This window comes from Strigops habroptila, chromosome 7, assembly GCF_004027225.2.
Source record: "Strigops habroptila isolate Jane chromosome 7, bStrHab1.2.pri, whole genome shotgun sequence".
NCBI classification, from domain to species: Eukaryota; Metazoa; Chordata; class Aves; order Psittaciformes; family Psittacidae; genus Strigops; species Strigops habroptila.
In genome coordinates, this window is record NC_044283.2 from 58,373,902 (window position 1) to 58,384,323 (window position 10,422).

The window sequence follows — 10,422 nt, forward strand, 5'->3', positions numbered from 1 at the left end:
AGGGTTGTCTCAATAGTCAAGGTCAACCGTACATGGGATTTCTTCTAATTAGGGCTTCTGGTAAAGGCTAAACCTGCTTACTCTCACCACTTAGCCATGGTTTTCCCTAAAATGAAGACATCTCTCTCATTTTAAATGAAATCACTGCAGTATCCCACCCAAGTGTGACAGACAAAACTGCATAACTCTGCTAATTCAATAGAGAATGCAAATGAAAGACAACCAGACCCATATCTTTGTGGTCAACAAGGAGTCACTCACACAAATGTCTATGGTATAAAAGGAAACGTGATTTACAGGGAAAAACACACAAACATGACTATCTACTTGGTGTTTGGCTATAGCTCCTACTGCAGCCCAGCAGAGACCTGTTTGATTAGAAATTAGGAGTGGACTTGGCACTCCTAGGTCAACATACACTTTGCCATTTGTTTTATTGTAGTAATAAGAGGAGAAATCAGCTCAAAAAAAAATCCTGCATTATGTTACTACAACTGCAAAATACATCTATATTACTACAGACAGACTTCCATGGTATTCTTCACTAACTTGCCCATTACTTTGGCTATTAATTTTTATTTATTTATTTATTTATCTTGCAGCTTTACGACAATGACTACTGCTAGAATAGGCTTTGCCCCCAAATTACATAAACTTAGGAGGAACCCTGGACTCTTGCTGTGCTCAAGCCCACAGCTTGAAAAGGGTCAAAGAAAAGCTGGCATCCCGATCCTTACAGCCTGGCCCATGGGTTATGCTGATCTGCCCTTCACTCTCACAGGATGAGGGAGCGATCAAGTGTAAAGGCATTGGAGAAGACAACCCTCCCTCTGCTGTTCCCAAAGCTGGAGGAGACAAACAGCAAGATAGCTCTTAGATACATTTCCCACCATATCCCATTCTATCTGTCACAAACATCCCTACAGACACTGCAGAGGTCCAAATTCTCCCCTTGAATGGGAAGACTGCAACTTCTCCATTTCAACTGACATAAACGACTGCTCAAGTCTACTGGCCGACTTTGTTCTACAGGTGCTCGAGTTTTACCCAACAACTCAGCCCCACTGCAAACACAGGCTGCTCAGGTGGGAATATGTTCATGAGCTCAATGATATGTACTTGTATTTCTCATCAAAAGGATACTTGCACAAGTATAATTCCCTTGTATTTTAGCCTTCCTTTAGAAAATTGTCAATGTTATATGGCGAAGTGCTCCCCACTCCTGCAATCAAAATGCATCACACAATCTTTAGCAAGACTCGTTCAAAATTGGTGACCTACTTAAGGAGATCTATAAAGTACATTACGATTGTAATTGTGGATTGCTTGTCAAAAGGTCAAAAGTTATCACTCTATGCAGCATAATCCCTTTATTTCAAATACCTATCAGGATGAGTTTTACACAACAAGACATGCATCATTTTGGAGTTGTACCAAATAAAACAGCAATTGCAATATTACTGTCCTTCTTGAAAAAGAGATAATCCAAAATGACATTTTCTTGAAGAAGTCTGTGCAAATTGCAAGTGTGGGAGTTGCAAGTTCAGTAGTCACATCATAATTTCCCTCAGAAGGAAGTGGGATATATACACCACATTTCCAAATGATTAGAGGCCTTGATTGCAATATCCTAAATCCAAAGGAATAACATTTTAGATCACACACACAGTTCCAACAAAGTTGAGCTGAGTTGCAATGTCCAATATAGCAATCTCTGGTGTGCTGGAAACAAGAACGGCTGTTCTCTGGATATGCAGCCTACTACAGGATTGCAGACCAGTTTTGTGTACCTTCAGATAGCCTTAACATAAAAAGTAATCCAGGACGGTATCCAAAACCCTTTTGTTACTGTGGAGGAAAGAGGGGGAGGGAAAGGAGGGGGAACACAAACAACAAAAAAAACAAATCCAAAAGATGCAAAAGAACACAGAAACAAAAGTGGCAAATAAGGATTCACATTACATAGCAGATATTTCTTGATACAAAACCTGCAGCATACATTTTGCTGGGAGAAAAAAAAAAAAAGGCACCAAAAAAACCCCAGCAAAAACCTGTCCCCTTTCAAGTGTGTGATGGGAATTTGCACCATTTTGAAATGATGATGTATCAGTCAGTAACACATACACAAGGGCAGCGTGAAAAAAAGGAGTTAACATGACCCCTGAAATTCCCCTCAACTCTCTCCAGAGGTGAAACCTATTCAAAGGGATGCCATGACAAGTGCTTTTTTTTCTGCCTTTTCCTCCAGCAGTCAAGAAAAAAAAAAAAAAAGGGAAGAAAGAAAAAGGGAAAAGTGAAATGAAAAAAGAAAAAAGGAAAAAAGAACAAAGAAAAAAAAGAAAAAAGAAGAAAAGAAAGGAAAAAGGAAAAGAAATGAAAAAAAGAAAGGAAAAAAGAAGAAAAGAAAGGAAAAAAGGAAAAGAAAGGAAAAAAACAAAGGAAAAACAAAAAAAGAAATTAAAAAAAAAGAGAAGGAAAAAAGAAAGGAGGAAAAGAAAAAAGCAAAAACACAGAGAGCTACTGAAAATCCCCTTACAGGGTCAGCTGTCACTGGAATGCATTTGAGTATTCAGGGTACCCACCCATGCAGAACATCAAAAACTGGGCTTGGGTCCCTCCCCTATTCTCACAAGCTTAAGCCAAGACTTGGTTTATGACACAGCACTGAATAGCAAGGCAGCACACTGCCTCTGCAGGACTTGTAAACAGCAAGACTCACCGATCAAACAGAACCGGGGTGTTGCTGCCACTTAATGCTTCCCTTTTCTTCCGGTCTTCTCCAACACAACACACTGGTTATGGTAAAAACAAACAAACAAAAAACAAACAAAAACCCCAAACAAACAAAAAACCCCGACAGTTAACAGCTTGGCAGCTCATTCACCATCTAAGATCAGTCCAAAGTTAGCTACCATACTTATCTCTAACATATCCCTAGTCCTTGCTTGAAGGAAAATGCTGACATCCCCAAGAAAGCCCCAAACAGCACTTCTGCAACACAATGACACTTCTCCTCTGCACTCTTAGGGCAGTGAAAAAAACTTTCATTAGCAGGCTTGGGATCAGCAACTTCATAATGGGAACAGGCTGCTACAAGAAGTAAGGACCATCACCAACTCTGATAAAATGTATGGTTGCTCAGTGTATCTGAAAATGTAGTTGTTTTATTTTGGTGTCAGACTACTAACTGAGCAGTATGTCAGTTAAAATTTTAAAACTTCAGGCCCACGCACAAGTATTTTGTTGTTACTGTCCATCCCTGCACCTACATCTCAAGAACTCAAAAAAGAATCAGAAAATCAACTGGGAAAGAAGCTTTTCCAGCAACAAAATTAAAAATAATCTGTGCATCAGCAGCATCATATCACAAAATCTATGTATGTGCACACAGAGAGAGAGATGCAGGTACATGTGTTTTGGGTATAGGTGCAATTCTTAGATGCATCTTTTTCACTTCAAGTTTGACCCCCCCCAAAAAAAATCAGATCTGTGTTTTTTCCCCAAATCTTGATATTTACAAATCTATATATGTCTGAAAATAATAAATGGATGAGCTAAGACTGCATTGCTCAGAATGTTTCTATCCCTCTAATTTTAAACAGTGTCCATTCATGCAATGTCCTCAGCTCTGTAACTATATTCTTGGTTCCCACAGTGTGGGAAAGGGACTTACTGTAGAAACTCACATACATTGTATGCGATGTCTGTTACAAGCGAACTACCAGTTGTTGGTATAAAACCACTTAGAGCCTTATCTGAAAGCACCAGGTTAAAACCAGACCTCTTTTCAGAACAGTGCTGTTCAGTGCTGGCACCTTTGCACAGGATTTTATAGCAGGGCAATTCATGATTACATTTTGAGTACCACTTCTACAGAAGTGCGGATTCCTATTTCACTTCGTTTTAACTTTGCATTGTTGTAAGAATACGTTCATGTTGATCCTTCGTATTTATGATATATCCCTGTATGTTTTAGAAATGCATAGCTCCGCTGCAAAGTTCAAAATCAATGACCTTACCTGATACAAATCAATGCAACTGCAATCAAGTCAGCAAAGCCATTACAATTAATAGTAGCAAAGCTATGATCCAACCTACTCAAATATTTCAAAGCAAAATATTTCAAAGCTGTTCCCTGTCAGCTATCCTCTGCAATGAATCGGACTTGTGCTACAGACTGCTGAAGCAGTTACATTTGTAACCACTGAAATAATTCCTATGTAATTACTCACATGTTGGCTAAGGTGTTTTGAGAAAAAAAAAAAAAACAAAAAACCCAAAAAAAACCACCTTATAGTGTGAGGCCATATATCAATGGATGCTCTGTAAAAGTTTATTACTATTAGGCATTTAAATGAAATATATAACTTCATATTGCCTAATTAGGACAGATTCCAAAATCTTCTTTGCTTTCTTCAGAATTGGTATCTATTTCATGATTCTTGAAACCGAAAGCTGTCAAGTCTCAAATGGAAGTGTCTTGATTTTAATTTTTGACTGTTTTCATAAGCAGATTTTAGAAGTTTTTACAGATTTCAAGACTTCACCAGCATACACGGCTTTGTTCAGCCTGAAATGTCATTTCTGGCAAAGACATAACAACACAATTAGTAGAAACATGATGCTGAAGTGGGGGAATGTTTTTGAAATGAAAAGATACCACATCTGAGATTCTGAAGCATCTTTTAAGAAGAGACCACATCTGAGAGTCTTGAGCATCTTCCCCTCACAGGGAAGCCAAAAGAAGCGCCCCAATGACTACAGCAGGAACCCCACTGAAAATGCAGTGATACCTTCCTTGGACAGGAGTAGGCCTGAAGAAGTAGAGATGAAAAGTGTAAAAAGGGAAGAAAAAAGATAGAAAGAAAAAAGCCATTTTAAAAATGGTTTGGTCTTCATTTCTTTGCCAGAGGAAAACAGATGTTTCAGACAGGCTAGGAAAAAATCCCACATTGAGCACTTCTTAGTAAGTAAAACAGTGAGCCAGAACACAATTAAAAAAGCCTTTATTGCCTGAAAGGACTAGCTACTTTGATAAAGCTACAGATGCTTGTTGCAATGGCTGATAAACACAAAATCAGAAGGCTCTCTGAAAAGACTGCTGAAGTAAAAGTTGTAGTGTCAAAATGAGCGCTCAGCTTGCACCCAGGAGACACATGCACTTCAGACTACATTGTAGAGATTATCTAACAAGGAACGTAAAGCAAGAATTACACCACAAACTCAGAGGCTAAAAACAGGCAATGTGATAATGTCTTAGAATCACATCACAGGTTTGAGTAGGAGGTGGTTTCCTTGCCATTAAAGTAGCCAAGAACTAAAAGCAGATGCTTAAAAGCAAACTCCTCCTTCTTCTGCTTCAGGAGCCTGCTCCAGGAGCTTCCACTGCCTGCAGGCACCAGGATGAAATCAGGAAGTGCTGGAGCATCTCAGCACCTTCAAAAATGAGGACATATTCACAGGCACCTCAAGCGGGGATTAAAGAGCCTGATATTAAGTGATGGTGTGGATTGTGACAAAGATTTGCCAAGGCAGACATGATTCCAGGAGATGACAGGATCACAGGCCAGCATGCCAGGCTGCCTTGCCTGGGACAGTTACATTCCTACGAATACCCTAGGACAGAGTGAACTATTACAAATTACACATTTTCTACCTCTCCATCCTATCTATCTGCAGATAAACAGCACAGACTGAAGTGTGTACATACACTCAAAATTTGGCATCATGGTGCATTTCTAGCACTCACATCCCAGCAGCATGACATCTATTGAATAAGAAAGGGACCAGCAGGGATGAACTGCGAGTCCACATGAACTACAGAAAACATCTTTCCAAAACTTCAATGCTCACCAAGCGCATCTCACCCCAATAAGCAGCCTATCATCAAATGTGGCAGGAAAACACTTCTTTATTTTGCAGGGCTTTCCTGGTGTCTCAATACTGTCCCAAGCAATATATCAATATTGTCATGCCTAGTTTCAGATCACGAATGCTCCAAAATAATAATTCTTGAGTTGTTCTTCCAAACCTCTTGTGATGTATAAGAATGCTCTAAGAAGTTTTGTCAAAATCACTCCAAAGAGAGCCTTAAGCTGTTTCCACATCCACCACGTAATGCAACAAAAAAAAAAAAACAAAAAAAAACTTATTTTAAGCATAAGAAGCCTTGTGCCCATCCTCCATATTTTAGCTTTTCCCTGATCCATTCTTGCTCCCTGAATTCCATCTCTTTCATAAATCTTCAGCCCATCCTTTACAGTGTGTCATGCATGAAATAGTTTCCTAGTCAATCTACACCAGTCCCAACACTATTAGTATTAAACTCTGTAATAATAAATCACCCATTCCCAGGGCTTCTCCACTTACAATGACTTCACTCTCCTGTGTGCATCTCATTTACCTGTGTTGATGATGCATACGCTCATGCTCTGAATGTGAAAACTCTGATGGCAGCATCAGACCCATCAACTGACTGTCAACCAAAGCTAAAGGTCATGCATATTCCTCTCCAGTCCTGGCGGATCATTTGGTCTACCTGCCTCTAAATATTTATTTGCCTGTTTGTTTTATAACAACTCTGCAACACTGGGCATCACGCAGGCATCCAGCTCATCAGACAGCCAGCTCGATACGTGTGCCTACATCTTCACCTACAAACCTGCTTGCATTTCTCTCCCAGCCAGTGTAGGGCACCGGCTTCGTTTGCACACTGGCAGACAGGGCAATTTGTTTTCTGCTGCAGGACGAGAAAGTCTTTTCTGCAGTTAATGCCAGGACAGGCAAGCTGAGCACCTCCACCACATCACAGTCCCCATGGCGTCCCAACCTGTGGGACATGGCGGCTGAGAACCAGCTGCGGCAAACAAAGGAGGAGGATCAACCCAGTAGGTGCTCAGGGAGGAATTTCCTAGGCTGTGACACAAGCTGTTCTACTGTCTCTGGAAGACACTGAGAAACCAAAAACCAGCTCCTACTTTTGTCAAACAAAACACTGGGGCAAAGACTTCCTAGCCTTAAACTTAATAAATACCATTAAAATCTCACTGCCCCATAAAGCAGGACTAGGTGTTTCCACTGTCAATCTGCGCTGCCATTTAGCTTGTTCTGGAATTAAATGCAAAATTAAACATATCCTCTGCTTACAGGCCCTAGAAGAAATGAGAAAAGTCATATTTTATTGAATAACAAAAATCATACAGAACTCACAGGCCAACACTAGCTTTATAAAAACTTCAGTCCTTTTGGAAACAGACACATCAGAGAACTTTATCCACTTTATATTTTGCTAGCATGTAGCAAAACAGTCACTTCATAGTAAACCAAGCCTAAAAAAGGAAAAAGTACTCTTAAGGGGCTGGAATAGGAGCAGCCTCAACCACAACAAGAGGACTGAGAGCAGTTGTTCTACCTTTAGAAAAAAAAAATACGGCTTTACAGTGGAGCCCCAACCTGAACTTTGTCGCCCAACATTAACACAGGTGAACAGATTTTCTCCCTTCCCAGTCTGGTATTCTTAAGTGACAACTGCGGAGTTTTTGACGGCTACCATTTTAACCTTCAACACCTGGGTTACCCCCATAAAAAACTCAATGGAAGGATTTTTCCTAATGAATGCACAGTAGAAGCCTGTTCATATCGCAAACCCCTGGCAATGATGATAAATGAGCTGTACACAGCACATGCTACTACTCCATACCAAGCAGGAAGCATTGGCTGTGCTCTTTAAGAGACAGCATTCCACAACAAAAATGGAATTTATTTATTTTTTTACTCCATTGAAGATTTGGGAGGAGAGGGGGAGGGAGGGAAGGCGGGGGGACCAGCTTTGAAAATCCAATGCTCTGGAATAATCAATCAGTGCTGTAATACAGAAAGAAACTGCAACCAGCAGACTACCTATCTGCCTTATATCCAGACACAGATGGCATTTTCACCCTTTTTAATTTCTGCATCTCAGCCTCCTCCTAAGCAGCTAGCTGCCTGGAACCAGGACTGGGGGAGTGGAGTTGCTAATACCTCCTAATGAGTGATCTAAATAGGAAAGTAAATACAATAGACATGGGTTGTTTTGGCTGAAGTGGTGGATGTTACAGTGACAAGCAGACAACAATCCATTGCTTTTGACCATATACAAGTTGTTTTAACTACCACAGAGAAGAATCACATGCCTATCTGGAAAGGGAGAGAAAAAGAGGCTCCTTTCCTACCTCACCATCCCTCTCACAAAACTAAACATCTGCCTGTCTATAGGGGAAAGGGGTGGTGGGGGAAACAACTAAGTGCTTTGGGGGGAGCTATGTTGTTTCTATGGACAACTCTAGACACCCAGTTGCTGATCAAACTCAGCCCTTTAAGGCAATTCCTCAGATACCCAGGGCACTGTATCTACATCTTCATTAGCAATAAAGGGCACCAGCTTGAGGTAGACTCTGTAGACTGGGAAACAGGAAAGGGCTGTTTTCTAGCTCAATCATCAGCCTCACAACCGTACTTCAAAGTTAAACAGTCAAAAGATGATTGCAAGGGGAACAAAAATAAATAATTAAGCAAGCAAATAAAGCAAGAGTTAAGAAAAAAAAAAAAAAGGTATTGAAAGAAAAAAGGCAATTTTCTTACTCCAGCCATAAACACCAGCCCTCTTGCTCAAAAATCCTTCTGAGGAATGCAAGCCCTATACTGTCTGAGCCGGCAAATGCAATCTCACAGGCAGGAGGTGGGAAGAGCTGAACATCTCTAGCAATGCATCTACCTGGATCGTACATTTCCTTCTCTGGCTTCAAGTGAAATACAGGCTTGCACCTACCTGTAAACCAGGGCCATTAGGCTGGATACAGACTTCTACCTTACCACCCCATATCCACACCCCCCCCCAGTTCAGCAACATCCCTACCCATGCCCTCTGCTCACCCCCTGCCTCCTGCTGTCCAGGAAAACAAGCAATTGCTTCTCAAGGCACCCATCAGCGATTGAATAGAAACGTAGATCCATGAAGGGGTGAGAGCCACGCATGAAACTCTGGAATTTCCCAGTGTAACACTAGTAAATCCACCAGTCCAACGTGGTGCTTTTCATAGAAAAACAAAAGGGAGAGGAAGAACAAAATCTACCAGGTCTCCTCCATCTACCCACTGTCTTCACCACCCTAGTTGTCCATGGCCAAATCCAGCTGGAGCCTACAAGGCATTTCCTAACTAGAAGCACACCCCTTGTCCTCACTGTCTCCCCAGCATCCAGACCCTGAGAGATGCTCCCCCATTACCTGGAGGATCCAGCCCCCCCGAAGGCAAAACTATCCTTATTACGAAATAATTAAATCCAAGCGTGCACCCAAGGCAGCCGGCACCCTTCAGCCCAATGCAACTGGGCAAGGGTGCAACTGACGGCCAGGCAATGGCTGGTGAGCATCCATCCGTTGGGTGGTTAGTTACCTTTAGTCACCTCCAGCTCCTGAGATGCAAGTCTCCATCAGTTCCTCAACAACCTGCAGCAGGGAGCTGCTGCCACAATCCAGCCATTAAAACCAGGGGTGGGGGTAGGAAGCAAACCTGGCCACAGTACCAAAGCCCCCAGCCAGGAGGAAAAGGGGGGGATGAGAAGCAAGGAACGTCCCTCAAGGAAGGAGAAAAAAAAAAAAAAAAAAAAAAGAAAAAAAAAGGAAAAAAAAAAAAAGGAAGAAGAAAAAGTCTCTCCTTTTCTGCCGTGTCTTCTGCTACACAGGCTTCCTATCGGAGGACGGAGGGTGTGTGGAGATGGGGGAGGCGATCGCTCCCTTCTCTCCCCCGTCGTCGCCGACCCCTCTGGACCAAAGCCCCGCTCCGATTTACCTCCTCCAGGTGGGCAACTTCAGAGCAAGGTGATGTCTCCAGAGCCGGCAGCACCGGCCAGGCGATTCGTATGCGGCAGAGTCATTGCCTGTGCTTTTGCTGCTGCTGCCGCTGCTGGGGAAGAACAGCCGCTGCCGAAGAGACCACCGAGAAAAAAAAAAAAAAAAAAAAAAAAAAAAAGGAGAGAAATCTTCCACCATCCCCCTTTTTCTCTTCCCCCTCCAGCACCAGCCGCTCTTTGCATCCGCTCCCCTGCCCGCGGCCCCTCGCTCCACCGGGGCTGGGGTACACAAAGGCGCCCGCGCAAAGGGAGGCGGGTGGTCCTCAGCCCCCCGTGTTCCGCCGGCACCCCAGATCTTTCCTCCTCTTCCTCCTCCTCCTCCTTCTCCCGCTGCGGAGACCGCCAGCCCCGGCGCGGCTCGGCGCGGGCAGGCGGGCGGGGGGCGGCTTCGCCGGCGCGCCCCGCGCGGTGCCTAACGGGCACGGGGGGGGCCCATGGCCGCGGGCGGGCGGCCCCGCCGGCACGGCTTGGCTCAGTTCGGCACAGCGCACGCACACACACGCACCGCACACGTACGAACACGGGGAGGGGGCT

At 43.1% G+C, this 10,422-nt stretch overlaps 1 protein-coding gene across 22 annotated transcripts in view; it reads right to left on the reverse strand.

The window, feature by feature from the left end:
- The window catches only part of ADGRL3 (adhesion G protein-coupled receptor L3), a 515,916-nt gene extending 505,914 nt beyond the window's left edge, over positions 1-10,002 (reverse strand). For all 22 annotated transcript variants that reach the window (XM_030492003.1, XM_030492008.1, XM_030492007.1 and 19 more), the window contains exon 1: positions 9,432-10,002. The gene's annotated coding sequence lies outside the window, so the exon portion shown is untranslated. The remainder of the gene's footprint in view (positions 1-9,431) is intronic.
- Between the last annotated feature and the right edge of the window lie 420 nt (positions 10,003-10,422).